Source organism: Equus asinus, chromosome 2 (genome assembly GCF_041296235.1).
Source record: "Equus asinus isolate D_3611 breed Donkey chromosome 2, EquAss-T2T_v2, whole genome shotgun sequence".
In the NCBI taxonomy this organism is placed as follows: Eukaryota; Metazoa; Chordata; class Mammalia; order Perissodactyla; family Equidae; genus Equus; species Equus asinus.
Window position 1 is genome coordinate 96,184,489 of NC_091791.1, and position 20,941 is coordinate 96,205,429.

The following is a 20,941-nucleotide window of genomic DNA, read 5'->3' on the forward strand; positions in this document are numbered from 1 at the left end:
TGTCGCAGGAAGGACACAGACACAGGCCAAGATTACCTGCCCAGGCCTCTCGGATGCCGTGAGCCGTCTGTCTGTCTGTCCAGGGCCTGCCCCCTGAGGTCTTCACCGGCGCCCCCAGCTTCTGGTCACCCTGTGTCGCCCACACCCGGGGGCGCCCAGGTTCTTGGGAAGCCCGGCTGTGCTGGCACATCCCTGCCCTCCCCTTGGTGCAGGTCACACGTGCACTTTCTTTCCCCACCAGCCTCTGCTTCCGTCTCCCCGTGGACTTAGCCGCCTGTTACCTGGAAGGGATGTCACCCGTGCTTTGCTGAGACCGAGAAAAATCTGGCTGTAATGATGGGCTCGTTTCTTCTAAACTAGTGTTCATTTATTCGCCGGCTTTTCTCGTCATGATGGAGCCGAGAAGGGGAGGGAGAGCTGATTAGTGCAAATGATAAGTCATTTCCGTGACCACTTTCTCCCAGAGACGCCTTAAAAGTTCCTGCCCAGCATCAGGTGGAAGTGCCATCTCTGAAGTTTTAACACCGGGTCCCTCTCTTGGGATCTTTGCCCCCAGCTTGGGGGGCAGTGTAGGGATGAGCCCATCCCAGAAGGAGCTGATGGTGGATACGGGGTCCTGGCGCTCAGGGCCACGACCCCATCAGGCAAGAGCAGGCCAGGGGCCCAGCGCCTGGGCCACCTTTAGGGGCCCATGGAAATGTCGTAATTTCCTTAAAAATCAGGAGAGAGAAAAAAAATATACTCAAAGCCAGATTATGTTTGTCTTCACATCACTGCAGTTGTAAAATCTGGTTTTTAATATCATTTTATGGAGGAAGGGCCCATGGAAGTCATAACACCACCCTAAGCCCCATCACCGCCGAGGACGTTGGCTCGCTCTGCTCCTTCCCTCCCTCTGGCCCTCTGCCCGTCTCCCTCTTTCTTTCTCTGTCTCCTTGCTTCTTATGAATCCATATTTAGCACCCAGACGGCAGGTGCACCTTCTGTGAGGGGACGGACAGCCAGCCGGCAGTGCGTGGCTGACCCCAGACACGGACCTGGCTTGTGTTGCTCTTTCAGCATCGATCCTGAACTAGCCTGTTGCTACTACACCGATTTAAAAGACCCACCAAACGATGGAGAAGGGGAACGCAAAAACCCCGTGTCGCAGTTCCCAAGCTGTTTTTCAGCTGCAGGACATAAAACGATGACAAGAAAGCATTTACAAAATGAGACACACGCACACAGCGAGCCGGGCCGGCAGGAGCTGCCCAAGCGCAGGGGTGACGTCCACCCAGTGCCCCTCGGGGCCTCTGGGGATTCTGGTGCAGCCTGGGCTTCCTGCAGCTGACCCTAACAGGACCCCTCCAGAGGGCCTGGGCGTCTTCGTTTCAGGGGAGGGCGGACGCCTCGTCAGAGCCCGCAGCCCATCTGGCCCCCAGGGTGTCCGTCCAGCAGTGGTCTCCCCAGCCCGTCCTTCAGAAACTTTAATCGAGTCTGGCCACGGGGTCCCATCGACGCTGTGGTCTAGGAACCAAGCTTAATGCAGAGTGAGACGAGTTTTGCAGCACGGTAAGTCCTGGATGTCCAAAATTATCCTCCATTCAAGCCTCATCCCCACACGAAGACCAGGCCACACGAGTGAAAAGACAAAAGATGCGCAATTGCACCCCGCATCTTCACGGACCGTGTGTGTGTGTGTGTGTGTGTGTGTGTTTGAGTGTGTATAGGCTTGTTTATACACACACCCGCTTCTGTTATAACCTTTGCTCTAAGAGAAGTGGGACCCGTTTAAATTTTTTGTCTCCTGTTTTCACCTTTCCTGCCCATTTTTTAGAAGTTTTTTTAATAACATTTTTCTGTTATCCAATCTCCCATATCACTATGTTTTAATTCCCGCATAGGATCCCTTACATGAGATGAACTGTGATGGGTTTAATATCCGCACATTGCAAATCATACAGTTTATTTGCAGAAGCTGGGCTGCCGTAAAGGTGCAGAATGATTTACATAAACGGTTTTGTGTTTACTTTCTGCCTCTGCAGAGGCTGTGAAAGGATGGAGCTCTTTGTGTCTCTTCTCCCTCCTGTTAAGAAGGGAGCCAAGCCTCTGAGCGCCTTTGTGGCAGGGTGTGAAGACGGTCTTTCTCCTGGGCCTTTGTTTGGGTGAGTCTAGGCTTATTGAGGGGATTATGCAAAGATGCTTTGTGAGGGAGAGGAGGTTTCAGGAGTCATAAAAGGGAGGGAGCGGTGGGGGGACGTGAGCCTGGCCTGGCGGGGCCCCAGGGCGGCAGGACCTGGGGGAGGGAGGGGGAAGGACAGAAGCCAGGGACACGGCTGACAAGAGGCTCCGCCAGCTTGGACCAGGGAGCATCCGTGTCAGCAGGACTGGACTCAGTGTAGCTTCCTGGCTCCTTTGACCAGAGACTCCAGGAGGAGAGAGGGGTGCCCAGAAAGAGGCAGGACAGACTTCCCACCTTCCTGGTTTGATGAGGGGGATGCTGTTATAACTATTTTGATTTAAAAGTCACCCACGTCTTCACAGGGGGAAATTTGCTCCACGACTGACATTTCAGTGAACATCTTTGCACGTGATCACTTCCTTGAGAGGCAGCCCTGAAAGCAGGATCGCTGTGTTAAAAAAGATGTGTACTTTTAAAGGCCTTTTAAGTTAGCCTCAAAAATAAATGGCGACTTGATTTTTACACCCACCGGTAGACTTCAGGAGCGCTCGTTTTCTGCGCAGCAGTTTCTGGTCCCCTCGATGCTGGATTCCTGGTCTCCTGCCTTGGCCGCTGGGACACTTCCTCATTAGACTCTGGTTTGACTTTCTAGAAGGAATCCCCCCCCCCCCCGGGATCTTCCTCTGCTGAGGTTCCACCAGAGAATAAAATCACACAGAAAACGACTGGAACGACTCTTTCCAGCTCTCCCCAGGTTGGTCCATAGCTGGAACGTTCTAGACACACAGACAGAAGTTGATTCTTTAATTTCAATGTGTGCCTGGGGCTCACGCACTGGAAGGGAACCCGATTGGAAGAGGTTGCGAGAGCCTGGCTCTCTGTGGCCCCTGGCTGCATCCTCCGGAAGCTTCCTTTTCTGTTCCCCTCCTTGACTGTCCAGAAGGTGGTGAGCGTGGAGGCCGTCACCCTCTGGGGCTGCACAGCTTTTGCTCCCCTCTTCCCGTTCCCGAAATGTGAGGCCCACGTTTTACATCTTGATGGATGTTTTTTTTAAAATTTTACTTTCTTTAGCAATTCATAATCCCCTTTAAAGCTTGCAAGACTTCTGATTTCTTTGCTTTCATTCAGTGCTGTGTGCTAGCAACCTCCCCCCGCCCCCCAATTTCTTTCGTGGTTTCTTTGCTTCGCTGCCCCATGCACACTCTGCATGCAGGCAGCTGACTTGAGTTGTCAAAAGCAGCATTTGAGAAGGATACACCCTGACTGCCGTCCACCTGGGGTCACTTGATTTCCCTGAGAGGTTTGACTGGGTTTTTGCCACTCAAAACCTCTCTTTTTGGTAAGGAAGATTGTTGCTGAGCTAACATCTTGTTGCCAGTCTTCCTCTTTTCTTTTGCTTGAGGAAGATGGGCCCTGAGCTAACATCTGTACCAATATTCCTCTATTTTATATGGAGGATGCCGCCTCAGCATGGCCTGATGAGCGGTGTGTAAGTCCGTGCCCGGGATCTGAACTGGTGAACCCCGGGCTGCTGAAGCCGAGCATATGAACTTAACCACTATGCCAGCAGGCCAGCCCCTCAAAGCCTTTTTAAATCCCACCTTGTACTATTTGGGGTCTAGAAGCGGCTGGCTTTCCCGCTCCTCATTGTTGTGAATGTATGAAATCTCTGCCCTTCTGTCTGTGTGTATAAACCAGCCACTTCCTGCCCAGCGCGGCTCTCCCCTGTGACGCCAAGTCCAGCAAGTCACGGCCACACGCACAGCTCGTGTTTGTTCTGTCTTCTCCTCTGGATCAGCAGGTGTCTGCTCTGCCATTCACGCCACTAAAGATGACACGCTTTCCTCACGTTTTGCTCCCGTGTGACGTGGATGGCCCGCCTCTCAGCGCCACGTGCTTCCTGGTGGCCGCTGCCTGCTCAGCCGATCCCACGTTCAGTAAGAACTTTTGTGTTGGTCAGGCAAGGAGACAAATGTAACCAACAGCTTAGATCTCAGGGGCTTAACGCAGTGAAGGGCTCTTCTCTGCTCCAGCGGAGTCCATGGGCTTCCACAGTTCGGAGGATCTCTGGCTGGATATTCCTCAAAGGGGTGACCCTGGGATCAAGGTTTCTTCCATGACGTCATGACGCCACCAACATGTGCCTCCAAGGTTGCAGCACACGGGGAAGAGAGCGGAAGGTTGAGAGGTTTGCTCTTGTTGTTTGTAAATGGAGCCAGGAAGATGAACGGCTTTCATCTCTTCCGTCCACGTTTTATTGTCTAAACTGGTCCCGTGGCCCCACCCGGATGAGGCCAGCTGAGAGGACAGTCGAGTGATCACAGCAGAGCCGGTGGCCGGAGTCCAGAACAACACCCGACATGCCTGGACGTTCAGTGATGGCTGACAAATTCCACATTAAATTTAAATCTGCTTTGCTTTATCTTTTTCTTTATTATTTCTACCTTTGGTCTCTTGCTTAAAAATGAATTTTGCTTGAAGTTTATACAAATATATTTTATTTTTTATATTTAAATCTCTTATTTGTTGAACATTTATTTTAAAAGTATGAGGAGATGGAAGGAGTTACATTTCTTATTTTCCAGGTGATTAGTGAGTTGCCCCAAGACTATTCTGAACTGAATATATTCCTTTCTGTTTTGTTTTGTTTACTTGAATGAAAACCTTTGTTCGTACAAAATTCTTGATTATATTTGGGTTTGTTTTGATATTTGCTGTTCTGTTTCTGGGCTTTGTTCTTTGTCTGGTCTGGCACCAGCATCACAGTGCTTGAATTATTGCAGCTATATTAGATTTAACATCTAGCAGGGGTCTCCTTGATTTATTTAATGTTTAAACATGTTTTTAGTCTTATTTACTCTTCAAGATAAATATTAGAATGCTTTTGGACAAGTTTTTTAAAATCCATTAGATGTTTAGATTGAACTCATTTTAAGTTCCTGAGTTGATTTGGGTAGAATTGACCTCTTTATGTTTTGACTCTTCCCAAAGAGGAATCTTGTGCATTTTCTAACTTTTTTCAAGTCTTCTATGGCTTTTCCAGTAAAAATCTGTAGTTTCATTTTTTATATACACGGTCTATTTTTCTTATAATTATTCTTAGATATTAATATATATAGATTTGTTGCTATATAGTTTATTTTATTTTATTTTTTTTGGTGAGGAAGATTGTCCTGAGCTAACTCGGTGCCCATCTTTCTCCACTCTGTATGTGGAACGCTGCCACAGCATGGCTGATGAGTGGAATATGTCCACACCCAGGATTTGAACCCACGAACCAAGGCCACAGAAGTGGAGCATGTGGAATTTTAACCACTCAGCCACAGGGCTGGTCCCCATGTTGCTGTATAGTTTAAAAGAGTTTTGTGCTATTACTGATTATTGCTGGCTTATAGGAGCACTATGTATGTTATTGCACATTAATTCTATAATTGGCCATCTTGCTGAACTCTCTCATTACTTCTAATTAGTCTTGTTAGTTTTTCTGGTTGATTCTCTTGGTTTTCCAGATAGACAATCACATCATCTCCAAAAAGCAATAACTTGTCTTAGTTTCCAGAATTTATTGCTATCACTGTTTCTTGTTTTGTTTAGAAATGGATAAACGAAGGTAGAATAATGGGCTCATTTGCTTTGTTTTTGATCCTGTGACATTCTGCATATTATTTCACAGAATGTGTTCCCTGGTGGTCCATCCTGGGGCTGGTAACGATAAGAGCTTCATGGTCCAATAGTTTTGGGTCAAACAGATTTAAAGTTTTATTTATTGTAGCCATTTTCTAAACTTTTTATCTTGTATTCCATCATTCTGAATATGTCATTGTACTAGAAAATAAGGATGTAGTATGCAAATTTTTTCTAAATTTTTTTTACCTGGAACTCTTTTTCCCCCCAAATTCGGGAGGGAAGGAGAAGTGGGAGTGGGAAGGTGTGTGGACAGTGCCGCACAGAACTCTTGGTCGGCAGAACACACCTTTGGAAACAAAGTTCTAGTGTTTTAATTTTTGGATAATGTTGATTTGACGTAGTCTGTGTCATGTCCTGGAAGAACCATTCTGCCCTAGTTTACTAAGAGCTTTTATTACCTGTTAATTTTGATTTTTATCAAATGGCCATCTATCAAGATGATCATGTGACTTTTCTCCTTTGACCTACGAATATAACTGGTACATTTCCCAATATCAAACCATCCTTTCATTTCTAGAAAGGACGTTACCTTGGTTCTATATCCTGCTTTTGACATCCGGATTCAATTTGTTTGATTTTTTTGTATTTATGTTTATAAGAGAGATTGCTCTGTATTTATTAAGCAGACCTACCTACTGGTCACAGACAGCAGACTTGTGTGTGGAAGAGAGAGCAGGACTCCTGTTCCCCTTGAGAAATTTGGTCCCAATAGGAAAAGGGAAGAGTGAGTCAAGAAGGCATGGTTTATTCTTTCTAAGTTTGTCAGAGAACCCACTCCACCTCCCCTGGGCTGGACTGAGTTGAAGAGAAGAGGGTGACTGGCAGGGTTACAGTGATGGAGGCTCTTCCTCATGAGAGAGAACGCTGAGAGCAGGAAGAGCACGGCCCAACCCTCCCCTCCACCGTGGCTGGTTCCCGGCTTGTAGTAAAACTCCAGAACCAGCAGATGGTCCATGTTTGCTGCCCGATGGGGCAGGCGTTTTCAGGTAGAACGCAACTTGGAACTTCACTTTATAGGGCCCAAGGCAAGAGTACAAATGGAGGCCCATTTACCATACGTCTCAACATTTAAACGTTGTGAGTCAAGCGAACACATTATTAAATCAATATGTTCTCTCTTCCTACCGTGAGAAATATACTTTCATGATATACTTCCAAGGCCAAGTTAGAATTTAGATTTGTACTAAATCTGGGTTCTGGATTTTGTCATCAGAACATGGCGGTCAAGATCCAGTCTCCAGACCCCGGCCTGTGGCCCAGCTCTGCCCTCCCACATATCTGGGTTTGTCTGGTTTTGTGTGTCTGTGTTTGGACGTCCCAAGCTGCACTTCCAAGCTCAGTTCACAACAGACGTGGCCCTGTTTTGGCCACCTCTAGGGCCTGGTGATTCACACACTGGTGGTGTGTGGGCTCAGGGACACTTGGGCGGAGAATTCTGTGGTCCTGGGTACCCTGCACATGGTCTAGAAGTGGCGGAGGGAGGGGGGGCGGTGTGCAAGTTTGGAGATAGGAGTATGTCACGTGGTCCTGTGGACTCCTGTCCTATAGGGAGGGGCATGGCTTGAGGAAGGCTGGGAGGGGCTGTCTAAGACTTGGGGCTCTGAGCAGGAACCCCTCTTTCCTGGGCTTAAGGGTGGTCCTGGTTAGGGGCTAGGGCAGGAGTAAGACACAGAGGATGGAGAGTAGACTGCATTTAGTCTTTAACAAGACAACAGCAAGCTAGGCTGAGTGAGCCTCAAGCTAAAAGTTCCAATGAAAGCCCCTGTCTATGGGGAATTGCAAATTATACAGATGGCAAAAGTCCCATCTTCTCCCGACTCCAAAATGTGGGATCTGCTGCTGACCGTTGAAATGGTGGGGCCAAGCATTCTTCCTCCTTCCCCCCCTTCTTCCTTTCCTCTCTCTCTGTCTTCAGGTTGATAGAAACTGACTTTGGCCCATCTGAATTCAAATAGACAGGATTTTCTAGCCCTGGATGATTAGCTGTGTGACTTTGGGAAGCCATCACTTCTCCCAGAGCCTCAGTTTCCTTGTTTGCCAAATGAGAAGTTGCCACAGGGATTCTGTAAGGTTACTTATGTAGGGGAGAAAGACATTTCCTCTACCCGCTCTGGGTTCTTCTGGTTGGAGAATGAATTAAACTCACATGAGACAGAATAACAGGAGAAAATCAGACAAAGCTGTACAACATGTTTACATGAGAGACACTCAGGCAAACTGAGCAACTCGCCAAAATGGCAGAAGCCACCACCTAAAATACCACCCTCAGCTAAAGACAAAGGAGGATGTTGGGGTGTGGGGAGTCAGTTATGGGAGGTTACCAGAAAAGCACAGTAAACAAGAGGAAGGTTATTGTGCAGGTTTAAGTCCTTGCCTTGCGCATTGATAAGAGTTTCTAGAGATAAGGTCATCCCCCTTCTTCCTGGTACAGAGAGGGAGACACCTTTACAGATGGAGATTTCCTTTACAACGCAAATGTCTCTTAACAAAGGGTAAGTAAATTCTACTTTTCAGTTTCTTTCCAGTCTGCAGTTTTTAAAAGTAACCAGCTCAAAATATTCCTCATGCCAAAGAGACATATCTTGGGGTGGCCAATTCCTGTCCCCCAACTTACAAACATTCCATCAGGGAAGGACTCTATGATACTAGAAACAGGATTTCTTACCCTTTTCTTTTCCTCTCCACTCCCTCTTGTAAAGCCTCCTAGCATTCTGAGAAAGAAATAGCAGCCAAGTTCTAACGCTCGATTTCCCTGAGGCTACTGCCTCCTACTTTCTGTGGTGCAAATGGGAGGAGCTGTTGGACACGCACATTCTACAGCTTTCAGGAAGGGCTGTAAATCCTTGCCTGAGATCTTAAACCAAGCATAAACACGACTGTCAGACCAGCTCCCTAGCCCAGACAAGCTGCTGTTTATCAGCTTATAAACAAATTGCTTCTTCCCCTCTGTTTACTTTACCACACCTTTAATAGCAGGTCTTGTGGAAAAGAGATGCACGCGCACCCAGAAATTTGCTGTACAGTTTGAAGAGCAATTGTTTATTTGTCTTATCTCTGCTACTTGAGGTAAACTCCTTGAGGGCAGAGACAGGTGGTAATGTGATTTGCCTTCTCCCCAGAGCCTGTAATATGGGGACAGCCTGGGGAAATAGTTGCAGAATGACTAGAAGGAGGAAGCCTGCCTATGTGGGCCCTTGGCTTTCCTCAGCTTATCTTCATTCATCTGGAGCATTCCTGACTCTACTTACCAACAAGTCTGCTCTGCCAAGTCTTTACTTGTGGGCAATATCTAATATGGTAAACATCCAGGGAGCTGAAGACCCCAAACCAATATGGCAGACCAGGCAGGGAAATGTGGAGGGCACTCTTAAGAGGCCGTCAGACTGCAGTCTCCTCGTGACACCCAGACAAGGGTGGCACCCGTGACACCCGAGAGGAAGTAACAGTGAATTTCTGTAGGAGCTGAGATAATGGGAATGTGTAGGCTGGAAAATGCCAGAAAGTCGGACCATCTGTAGACAATAGCTCTTGCCTTCTTTATTGCTTGGGAATTGATAAAGAACCCTCACAATTTATTCTGATAAAGATGCCTCCTCATTGGTGGATCTACGTCCATGAGCAACACTTCTTCTTGTTCTAGAGTTGGTCAGATCCGGGTTTGAGTCTTGGCTCTGCTTTTACTAACTAGCCGTGCAACCATGGACAAGTTGCTTCATCTTTCTGGATCTGTTTCCTCATCTGTAAACTGGAAATGGGAGGATTGTTATGAAAGTTAAACCGTATTTAAAGCACTCAGCTCAATGTCGGGAACGCTGGAAGATCATGTGTTAAGTACAAGAGAAGACATAGGTGTCCAGGATGCTCAGATGGTAGGAATTTCCCAAGGATGTACACTGCTTTACAGCTTGCAAAATGCTCTCACTCTCGTGGTCTCTGTTGCACCCCACGCCAGCCCTGCGATGAGGGCTGGCATGAGGTCAAAGAGTTTGGGGTAGCTCACCTGAAATTGCTCAACAAGTAAGGATGCAACAGGAGCCAGAATCAGAAGCAGAATCGGATTCGATGACAGCTCCTCTGTCCTCAGGAGTCCCTGGAAGTCATGATGTCCAGACTGCATGTAATTTAATTTCAGCCTCTGTTATTTGGCTTTAGATGTGAAAAATGTTCTGTTTCTCAAGATGATGACAGAAGCCTGTAAGAGCCAGCTGGCCAAATTATAAAATTACATTTATGTTTCATTACTAATAGTTATCATTTTTTTAGTTATTTATTCTGTAGGCGTTGTACATGTAATTTATTCCATCCGGTTGATCCCTAGATGCATCCATAGTGGAAATTTTCAGAAGTTGTCTGGTTTTGTCCCCCCTGAATTACTTAAGTCAGAGGTGGAGAAGCTCCCTACTTAGTTCAATGTTATTTGGTTATAAACAAGTTTAAAAACAAATGTTCTACTGTTCCTGTTCCATCTCAATTATCCTGAGCAAACATAATTATATCTGCATCTGAATGAAACTTCCCAGGTCTGAAGAGACACAAGCATTCAAGTCGTTGGTCCTGGAGGAAGAGGAACGTGGGTGGTCATCCATCTCAGCGGGGGTTGGGGGCCCAGAGAGGGGTATGACCTTGCCAAGGACTCATGGACGTAAGAACCTGGAATTCCTCACTCCCATTTCTTTGTTATTACTACCACAACATGCTACCTGCTATGGAGTCCTTTGAGATCTTAAGCAAGAGATGGGCATAAAGGAGTAGGGCAGAGGAGCCAAAGGAAGCTTTTGAGAGATGCTTGAGGGTCGGGGGCAGGTAGGGAAGAGGGTAGAAAGAGAAGGATCGAAGTGTGTGAGCAGGTGAACGTTGACCCCAGGGGCTGGTTATTTGGAATAATGGGTGTCCAAGGTTCTGGGCACAGGCAAAGGAATGCGGAGGGAGAATTACACATTGTTTTTCTTTTTATTAATGGTCAATGGATATTTCAAGAAAATAAAATGAAAACCTCCTTCCTCTTCCATCTCAGAACGTCAGGATGGGGTCTCGTGTGTTCCTGGTCTGGCACAGCACGTGGAGTGCTGCCCGTGCTCAGGAATACTTGCGGGCTGGACATAGTCTCTTCACTACGGTAATTCACCTGGATGGTTGAATCCAAAGCATATTGATTTTTATCTAAATATTAAAGTGACCCTGAAAATGACCTAAGTGGTTATGCCCTCTGTGCCCCTCCACAGCTGGTCCCCTTGCCTGAAATTACTTCTTCCCCACACACCCTTTATGGCCTCCTCACCCGAGAAACCCCCACTATTGCTTCCTGAGATAGTGCCTGTCTCTGTCATGTTCTTGCTGTTCGATACTTGCCTTTGTTAAAGCACTTTTATCACCTGTTATTTTTATTATTTTCTTTTGCTTTTTTTCTTCCACTCATCAAAAGTTTCTCGAGGACAAGTCACTTAGCTACATATTAACTCAGAAACGTTCCTGGTACCTAGCACAGTTCCCAGATTATAGTTGGGATATAATCATGTTTTATGGACTTTAGTGAATGAATTCAGGTGAAAGTTGGCTGATTTTCCTTCCCCTTTCTGTGATGGAGAGAAATGAGCACTGATGTTGGAGTCATTGACCTGGTCTTCTGTGGTTTATACCTATGATTTAGGGAAAGTGGCTTGTACCCTCCACACTGCTGAGTCCTCCTAGTTGCAGACAACGGAATCCTCTCCACCGGGTCTAAGAAAGTGAGATATATTAAGAAACATAGGTGGGTCACAATGTCATAGGGAGTGTGGAAGAAACAGACTTCAGCTTGAGCTTCTGACAACAAGTCCACAACCCATACCACTGGACTGAGCCACCCAAGGAGCTTCTGCCTTTATATGTCGGAAGCTGCTCAACATGGAAGTTTCCACCACACCTGTCCCCCCGCAAAATCACATTCCTCTGCTAAACTTTGCACCCGGGAAATGAAAGCCTTGAGCCTCGCCTCACTCCCCACCTGTAAATTCACCTGGATGGTGGAACCCAAAGCACATTCAGGACTCCAGTCTCGTGGGATCTGGGAAGTGTTCTCACTTTCAGACTGTGACTTCGTGGAGACAGAAGATGAAGGTTGGAAAGGAAATCAAGTGAGGCACAGAGTCCACTGCTCAGCATCTCAGATCCCTCAGGAGCACAGCAGGCTTCAGAGTGTTGGTGGTGATGGTGGCGATAAAGATTGACTTCCACTTAAGCACTTAGTGTGCACCATGTGCTGTGTGACATCTTTCACACGTCTTTACTCGCTGAATCCTCGTAACAAAACCTTTATGTTTTGTTTTGAAGACGTAATCTGTATTTTATTTAATTAATTTATTTTTATATGTTTTTTAAATCTTCACTTTGGAAATGTGGGAATTGAGGTTCAAAGCAGTTAAGTTGCCCAAGATCACGATGCTGCTACCAGTGGAGGCGGGGTGTGACCCGGGTTCTTAGCCCCCTCTCCTCCACACACGGGATTACTGAGTCCTTCAGATTAAGACATGATGTGGCATCGCTTTGTCACCTGTGGAGCATCATGCAAATGTGCTTTAAGATTTTTCTTAACCGTGTAGTGTCTCAACTTAATGTTAGCTCCTTCTCATAACTCACTTTCTTAAAAAAAATGACAAAGGCTGTAGATTTTCCACTAGAACAGAGCTCCAGGGAGCTGAGGACCATCATCCCCATTTTGCTGAGGAAGTGACTGTGGCCTGGTGAGCTTGGCCATGGAGATGGTTTGTGGGATCTGGGTCCCCAACCCTCAATCGCGTTTACTGCATCACACATTTAGAAATGGTCGTGAGACGCCAGGAAGAGAAGGCAGGAGTCACAGACCTACTGTCCTCCTTTCTTCCGAGGCTGCGTGTGGGCCTCTGTGTCACAGCAGCGGACGGTTCCTCTGGGCGAATTGGACCCAGAAATGGTGGCTCTGAAAGCTGGATTGTTCAGCAAAGGCCGGGGAGTCACAGACACGCATTCCAGCTGTTAGAGATCAATGGTGTGATGAAACCCACATAAAGAGTCGCAGTGGGGAGAAATATTAACAAAAGCTTTTGAGTGCAAATTATACCCTGGAAAATAGTATAGTGGAGTCTTTAAAATTGAATACTGTCATTGTTACAAGAGTACAGTTCCTGCACACAAAATCACATATAGTGGGATATTTCCAATTAATATGAGGACTGGAGAATATAGTTTGGGTGCATTGAGTTGAAAAAAAGCAGCAAATAAATAGCCTTTCAAAGCGATAATTGATATAGAGCTAAAACATTAACTATATGGTTTAAAGCATCAAGATGACACGTAACAATTTTCCGCCTTTTTATTAAAAATGGTTTTAATTTTGACTCTGTCGTTAAAAGCTTCAACTTTAAGCCATATAATACATTACTATACTTAGGATTGAGAACTAAAATATGCCCCATGATTCATGTACCGTAGCAACGGCCAAATTGTAAGACAATTAACACGAAGTTTAACCAATTACAGATTTTTTTTTTCCCCGCTGTCACTGTGGCACAAAACACTTGCTGAGACACTTTTGGTCATTGTCAAAGAAATGCTTCCGCTCATCCATCTCAGCGATGCCTTACAGAATCCTTATGTGAGGTCAAGTGTGTCTTCATGAGCCCGAATCTGGATGTTGCCATGCTGTTTACGTAGATCAGAGGTTTTAAAAACATTTGTCTGTCTGTTGTGTGCTTAGCAGCGAGCCACTGTTGCTTTCCAAGAGGAAGTCGGACGCGGGATGCACTGGCTCTGGGCGGCCCGAGGGGTGGACGGGGGCCGTGGGGCGGGGGCTGCACTTGGGTTTGTGTGTTTCCTCTGCAATCTGTTAGCTCTGCCACTCGGCCAGAGGGAGTCAGCTCTCTGGTCTCCAGCGTCCTCCCTCATCTCTTTGCCCACTATGCGATGGTAAGAAAATCCTGTTTTTGCTTCGAAGGCCACTTTCCTCATCTGGAAAATGGGGATAAATATTAGTACTTTACTCACTGGGTTGTTCTAAGGATGGAAGAAGAAACACCCAGAGTTCCCAGGACAGAGTCTGGCCGGGCGCGCAGAGCGAGACCACAGGCTGCCTGCTTTCCCCGTTTTCTCAGTGGCAATCATTCCCCGTTTCCTCTACTCTCACTTTATTTTTTTCTCCCCAAAGCCCCAGCACATAGCTGTATTCCTAGGCGTAGGTCCTTCTAGTTCTTCTGCGTGGGATGCCGCACAGCATGGCTTGATGAGTGTGCGTAGGTCCGCGCTCAGGATCCGAACTGGTGAACCCTGGGCCACTGAAGTGCATGAACTTAACCACTGCACCACCGGGCTGGTCCCTGCTCTTCATTTTTAACCCCACTGACTGCAAACAGATTTTACCTTTCCCAGGACTACCTCACTCCCCGGAGACTTCGACCAGTGGACATCCCTGCTTGAACGACCCCATCTTTGGCCGTCGTTGCTCCAGTTTTCTTCATCTTAATGGGACTGCAGAGCCAGGAGTCCTTGGCGAGCAGGTGGCCAACTGACCCGCCCGAGGTTGACTCGGTTCTGTCTTCTGGGCATTCCAGTCTTGAGGGAAGACGGCTGGAGCTGGTTTATTGAGAAGAGGGCCCTTCCTCTGGAGCCCTGTTGGGGCTCCCATAGCTGTAACTTGTACTCAGTGACATAACTGGAATCGGGCCTGCAGCTCTCCTCGCTCTAAGTGTGACCATCCGAGGGGGACAAATGTCTGACTGTCCTGGCCTTTCTCACCCTCAGCAAGGCCGCAGACTCTGGAAGGCCGGCGGGGGGGATGCTCCTGGATTCAGAGGATGATCGCCTCCCCCAGCAGCTGTTATTGCCCCTTCCAGAAGTCTCTCTCCACCGCCCTGTCTTTCTAGTTTTGTTCTATTTTCCACAGAAAACCCTCTCCTGACCCCCCTTCCTTATTCACCTCTCCTTCCACTGCGCCCTCTCTCCAGCGTCTTGTCTTACGAGCACCGTATGTTAGAAATACGGATTCTCGAAATGAAGACTTCTGAAGGCACATTAACACAGAAGCCAGTAAGATATGTAATCAGCAAAATATTTTCACTGCATGCTTTTTCTTGTTGAAATTTCTAAAAAATGGGCATCCTTCTTGTTCTGGGCCCCACCTCGCTCTGCTCCTGGAACAGCGAGTCCCGCCGTGAAGCCGGGGCCTCAATCTGGAACCACGGGGCGCCTTCTGTTCTTAGAAACGTTCAGCTATGTTCTCACTCCCCACCCAGCCCCAGTCCTTTGGTTAAATGCTATTATGCAGAGCTTCCTTTTTCTTGTTTTAAATGAGTTGCCGCTGTGCGTGTCACACAGCGGTAAAGTGCCTCTCTGGTTCCTCCTCCGCCTGTGCTGGCCCCTCCTTCTCCATCCAGGTTGGCTCATGGTGTCATTTCTGGCAAAAGGAGTTACTCTGGGGGGGGGGCGTTAATTTGTTTGAGTGCATGTGTTTCAAGGTGATTTTGGGAAAAAAAGGTTTTTTATGGCATCTATTTTCATAGAAAACACGCAGCGTTTGGTATTAGGACAATTTCCAAAAAACTTTTATATTTCCCCTGAAATACTAACCTTTTTGTAGCTTACTTAAAATCAGTAATTAAAATATTAAAAGTGACAGGGTTCCAATCTTCTGTCTTTTCCCGCGGAGATCATTTATCAATAATCACCAATCATTATACAAGTGTGGAGGAATAATTCTGTTACTTATGATTATTTTCAGGAAAGATTAGGGGCCGTTTCCACACACTCAACAAGCACTGGCAGGAGAGAGCGGAGGACACACAGCAAACGCTCCCTCAGTTTGCTGAGTCGAAATAAAGCAGCAGGCTGCAGAAATGTTTTGCAAGTGGGTTTATAAAACTCTATAGACTGGTGATCCCAAACCACTGACAGACCCCATTTTCCCTTTTCTTCTTTTACCCAAGAGGCTGTGAGGCTAGAACATTTCCCCAGACTTCCCTGCAGCGAGGGACGGCCGCGCAACCAGTTCTGGCCGACCAGTTCTGGCCGACGAGAGGCCGTCTGCCCAGGCTATTTTTCATGTTTCAAGTGTGTTCATAACTTCTCGCTGAAGCCGTTTTGTCAAGTTTGCAACCTCTGTCAGGCGATTCTAAGGTCTCTTTCACGTCGGTGCTGGCATCTGTCGATTGACTTTTTTTCATTCTGTTGAGATATCCCTGGTTCTTGATATGACAAACGGGTTTTGATTGAATCCTGGGCGTTTTTGTATTGTGTTACAGGAAACTAGATCCTGTTTGACTCTATTTCAGCTGTCTTCTTCTGACACCGTTCTGGCCGGGACAGGGGGACACCCCTTGTTACGGCAGTGAAGATGGAGTCCAGGTCCCCCTCCAGCCTCGAATGGCACCCAGGGGTCATGGAGGGGCTCCTGTTACTGCCAGGTGGCACCGGGAGTGCTGGCTTCTCTCACACACGGGGTGGCCGGGATGGAAACTGTGGCTTTTCCGTGGTATCTGGTGGCGCAGAGTGGCTGCTGTCCAAAAGCTGTCTGTTTCTCGAGGCTGCCCCTTACCTTTGGGAGGGGACAGGCTGCAGTGGGGCTTCTTGCCTGTGCCTCTTGGTGCCCTCCAGTTGCCAGCTTCTTCAGTGCCAAGTCGAGGGGACAAAAGGCCCAAAGAAAATCCCAACCTCTGTTTCATTCCTTGGGTCCCGAGGTCCCCGGCTGGTCTGCCTTTTCTCCATGTTGCAGAGTCTTCTGTTTGTTTAAATACAATGTCCAAGGTTTTCAGCTGTCCTTAGAGGGAGGAATCGGGAGAAGCACTTTCTGGAAGCAGAAATCCACGAATGGTTCTGAGGTCACAGAGTAAACCTCTCTTTGAAAGGGGAAAACCTCCACGGCCGGGACCCTCGGCTCCTTACCTGAACCGGAAGCCTGGAGATGGAGCAGCCAGCCGCCGTGTGACCATGAGCACGAGCGGCTGACGCAGCTGGTGACAGAGACAGAACAGAAAAGGACCTGAGTAGTCACTTCGGGCAGCTTGTCAGTCTTTGGTACAGAGGAAAAACGAGCCCCTCCGTGCTTGTCGAGTTTACAGGCTGCTTCAATTCTGCCGGACGCGAGGCCCATCTGCTCTGAGAGTTGATGAGTCAGCAGGTCACCTCTCGACTCCTCTCCCCTCACCACGAAGATGTTTAGTTTGTCCGTGGGCTCAACACCATAGGGAGATCTTTGAGTTTTGCAAAAATATGCATCTTTGGCACATTCGCCTTTCTGACATGGTTTCAGTTCAAAGGACGATAAGTCATTGTAGGTGATCTGAAAATAGAAGAAACGCTTTTTATTGCTTTAAAATAAAATCTCACTTCAGATCCAATATTATGACTAAAAATACCTTTATCTGTATAGGCCTTCGTAGGTTATTAAAAAGCTTATGTATATGTGCTCTCATTTGATCCTCACTACAATCGTAGGAGGCGGTCACTAACATTTCCTCCATGTCATAGGTGAGGACATTATGATTCCCGGCAGTTAAGCAATTTGTGAAGGTCTGACAGCCCAGAGGTGCTGGAGGCACTGAGTTTCAAACTCAGACCCATTTCACTCTGAAAGCCATGCTCCTAAGCACCGGGCATGCTGTCCCCAAAGGTCACCCTTTACAAGACTGCAGAAGAGGGTGTCCAACAGACAAGGCAGAATGTCGAGTGTAAAAATGTAGTCAGAGCCTTGAAAATGTACTTGATAAATCAGCACTGAGCTGTCATCTAGAGTCAGTCTGCAAACTTTTTCTGTGAAGGGCCCGATAGTAAATATTTTAGCATTTGCAGGCCACATGGTCTCTGTCACACATTCTTCTGGGTTATTTTCCCAACTCTTGAAAAAATGTAAATTTCATTTTTAGCTCACAGGCCATATGAAAGCAGGCCGCTGGCCAGACTTAGAGCACTGAGCAATGTTGACCTGGGTCCTCCGTAAGCTCTCTTCTGCCGTGACATCAACCTTAGACTCATGGTCCCGTTGAAAACACTGAGCCCTGTGCAAGCTCTGAATTGTTTGGAATTCATTAATTGGGCACCCACATTCTACCTATTGAGTGTTAAGGACTTCACAAAGTGGCTGGATGTCTTAGTCTGTAACTCTTTTTCTTTAGGATAAAAGCATGTGGACCTTCAAGTGTAGGAAAAATAGTTCTGTGCTATTGAGATGATGTTTGGGAATGCAATGTGGAGAATTAAGAGAATATTCAAACAACTTGATTTTAATTTTCTTTCAATTTTCTGGATAATTCTTGTTACCTGAATACTTATCACTATTTTCCATTTCCTTTGTTAAGTAGAAGGGAATGCGAACTTTATGCCCAAATAGAAATCTTTCATAAAAAAAAGTCAAGTTTGGGATATTTCTTCCCATTTCTGATGGCCAATAAGAGACATTATTAATATTGTTGTAAAATGGAAGGGGAACCTTCTTAGAAAATAATTTAGCGATATGTTTTGAGTCTTAAAAATGTTCCTATCTTTTGACCCTATAAATCCTCGTCTATTAATCTATTTTAAGGACACTGTAATCAATGCTGATAAATTTATGCATAAATGTATACATTATAGCCTTACTTACATGGATATTGGGGAAATCTTTACTATTTAGCAATGAAGAAATGGCTGAAAAATTATGATAGCTCCATTCAGTGGAACATTATGATGCAATGAAAACACTGCTAACAAAAATGTGTAAAACCACAGACAGACTTTCCATGCAACAAGTGACAACAAGCTAACTACAAAAATGAGCCCGTTTGTTTACAACTATGTAAAACATGGCAACATGCTACCAACCACTGTGCATTCAGGTGACGTGCTGTGTGCTTTATAATTATCTCATTAACTGTCACAGCAACCCTGAGGTGGGTAACATTATTCCCCTTTTACAGTCGAAGAAATTGAAGCTTAGAAAAGTTAATTTGTCCACATTCACAGAGCTAAGGAGCAGTGGTGCCTGCATTTGAACCCTGGTCTCTCTGATTCTAAAACTTTGCTTATGTGACCTCTCGAATTACTTTAAAACATCATGATAATTAGTAACAGCAAATCTGAGGGAGCGTGAGTGAGCTCTCTGCCTTTCCTGAACTGCAGTTGGGTTCTGAGGCTGGGTGGACGGCCCGGGGACTGCTGGGCGCTTGGGGCACGATCCCAGGGCCCCCAATCCTCCAAATGGAGAGGAAGATTCCTCTGGCGGCTCCCAAGGAGCAACAGCATGTCCTCCCCGGGAGAGACCGGTGACCGACTCCGCGACGGCAGCAGGGACACACTGCTGTTCTGGGGAAAGCGCTTGGCCTTCAAGGACTACTTAGAGGAAGGAGCGGCTCCAGCTTTAACACTTTAACCAGAGTGCCTCACCGTCCTCCTTTGTTGCTTTCTTCTTCTTTTAACATCTGCACGTGGATGTAATAAAGTGTGCGGGTCTCTGTGCTCTGGGAGGAGAGGAGCAACGTGAGCGAGCGGTGGGGTAAGTGAGCTGTTCCGGCCCGCCTCTCTGGCATGCATTAGCTGAATAAAACGTGTAGTCAATAAAACAACAAAACACTAAAGCTAAGCCATGTGGTGACTCTTATTGGGTGCTACGCAGCCCAGAAACCCGTTGCCATAAAAAGGAGGACGAGGGAAACTTGACACTCGCGAGAACAAAGGCACTCGGGTCTTAGGTCGGAAATAGCTCGCCGAGCTCCAGCCGTGTTCTTCAGGGGGCTGGAAGCAGTGACTCTGAAAGCCGTGCGGCCTCAGCAGCTCGGGCGTGCACAGGCCCTCGGTGAGATCTCGTTAGGAACATGGAGAGAAATGTGCTTTGCATTAGGGAGCTCGTTGATCCTATCCACAAAGATACGCTTCTTTTAGATGATACATTTATTAGCCATGAGCAGAAAGATGACTTGCAGCTCCTCCCCTTTAGAGTCGGGGGCGGCTGGGAGCCTGGGGGCGGCCACAGGGGCCGCAGCCTCGAGACTGTGATTTAAGAAAGTGGTCACTTTTGACCAGTGGAAAATTGCAAACCAAACCTTAACTCTTTCCCAGTTTGGTTAAGACCAAAGGAAAACTGGAAGTTTTATTGTCGGCGCCTTGTTGGGACTTGTTGAAAAGTAGGCCAGCGCAATTTGTCTATTTTGGGTTTTAGAAACATTTGTTCTTCCCACAAGTGGTATTTTAAATACCTTCAGGATTAAGACTGCAACCCTGAACAATTCATTAATTTTTTTGTTTTTTGCCTAATTTTAAAACGAATGTTGTTGATGATGACGATGACGATTGATGGCGGGATTCCACTCTGAACCCCGGTGGTACCTGTCTCCGGGGTTCAGGCCCGCCTCTGTCTGTCTGGGGAACTGCAGAGTAGGCCTGGCAGGAGCCGAGGTGCCTGAGGGATCAAGGAGCCCGCTGGCATGCAACGCACCCTAATGGAAGAGAAGCGGATTTAATGAAAGAGAATGATGTTGGCCAAGTAACAAAAACTGAGTCATCAATGAGGAAGGGCCATTCTGAGCCGCGCCTGCTGTGTTTTTACAGGGACTCACCTCCCAGCCCAGCCTCAACGGGATTCACTCAACTGGGTGCCGTGAGCCGAGATCCCACATCAGGAGGGATGGGCGGGAGGAGGAGAGAAACATTGTCTTTCTTTGACATGAGTCATGCGTGGAATTGTAAGCACCTTGAAAAGAGACATGAGTGCTTCACAAAGGTGTCAAAGTCATTTGAGCTTGGATAGATAAATGGGCCATGGTAGTTGTTGAACCTGTTCTGATAGATTTATCCCGTTGCTAAATTTCACGTTTTAAAATATTGCTCGCACGCACGCCCCTGACGTACCAGGGGCCCCGATGATTTTAGACACGTGGCCTCTCCAGGTTCTGTGCTGCAGCCCGTGTGGAAACGGTCTCTGCTGCACAAGAAAGATGAAATATTCACGCTATTTCGTTACAGAGAGTGATGGCTAGTGCCACCTGAATTCCACTTCACACGGGCAGAAGGGTGCTTCCTGCATGGTGCCCGATCATGCAGGCTCAGTTTTCATTCTGTGATACTCCCTGAAATAATTTCTTCTGATTCTTTCCCCAGTCCACCCTGAATAAAAGAAAG